The sequence below is a fragment of the Protobothrops mucrosquamatus genome, unplaced genomic scaffold (genome assembly GCF_001527695.2).
Source record: "Protobothrops mucrosquamatus isolate PMUCROS unplaced genomic scaffold, P.Mucros_1.0 scaffold2148, whole genome shotgun sequence".
In the NCBI taxonomy this organism is placed as follows: Eukaryota; Metazoa; Chordata; class Lepidosauria; order Squamata; family Viperidae; genus Protobothrops; species Protobothrops mucrosquamatus.
Window position 1 is genome coordinate 145003 of NW_015388246.1, and position 893 is coordinate 145895.

At 65.1% G+C, this 893-nt stretch overlaps 1 long non-coding RNA gene across 1 annotated transcript in view; it reads left to right on the forward strand.

Annotated features, from left to right (window-relative positions):
* Positions 1–688: 688 nt before the first annotated feature.
* Positions 689–893, forward strand: part of LOC107294905 — a 14018-nt gene continuing 13813 nt past the window's right edge. The window contains exon 1 of the long non-coding RNA XR_001549052.2: positions 689–865. This is a non-coding gene — a long non-coding RNA (uncharacterized LOC107294905). The remainder of the gene's footprint in view (positions 866–893) is intronic.

Here is an 893-nt window from a genome sequence, read left to right on the forward strand (position 1 = left end):
GGGATAGGCAACCTTGGCTCTTTTATGACTCGTGGACTTCAACTCCCAGAATTCCTGAGCCAGCCATGCTGGCTCAGGAATTCTGGGAGTTGAAGTCCACGAGTCATAAAAGAGCCAAGGTTGCCTACCCCTGGGCTGGCCCTCGGCTGGGGCCGTAAAGCGGCAAGACGGACCCAGGGAGTGACTCAGCACGTCGGTAGCCGCCCCGCGTGCTACTCCCGCGGCCTTGTCATCTCTCGCGGCCAATTCCAGGAAGGCCTCCAGGGAGGAAAGGGGTGGACCCGCGCAGCCCTCGAAGGAAGCGCGCAGAGGCTTTTTATTCTTCCAGCAAGTTCCGAACACCCCCCCCCCCCGCAGGGAGGAGAGCCAGACAGACCCATGCATGCTGGGAAACGGAGTTTTCTTAGGCCGCTCCATCCAGCACAGGTTTTGCTGGCCTTCTTTCACCCTGCAAGGGGCCGCCCAGCATGCCGGCCTTTGTAGTCTTTTCGCGCCGGGTGGCCGCAGGGCATGTCGGGGGCGGTGGCTCCTCGTTCCTCTGTGGCGGCGGCTGTCGCATCTCCGCAGCCGACGAGGGCCGCGGCTGTTGTAAACCGCGTCGGCTCGCTACCTCACTTCCTCTTCCGGGCGCGCGGCCGAGGAGGCGGTGGTGGTGGTGGTGGCGGCGGCAGCGGCGGCGGCGGGTCAGTCGGTCGATCTGTCGGAGCCGGCGACGGCTCTCCTCCTTTTCCGCCTCCTCTCCGGGCCGAGGGGGTCAGCTACGGGGTTTTCTCTCCCCCTTGCCGAGGAGGAGCCGTTTTCGCCACAGCCGCCGCGCGCGATGGAGCCGGAGTCGGTGATCGAGGATAAGACCATCGAGTTGATGGTGAGTGTGCGGGGCTCGCAGGAAGCCG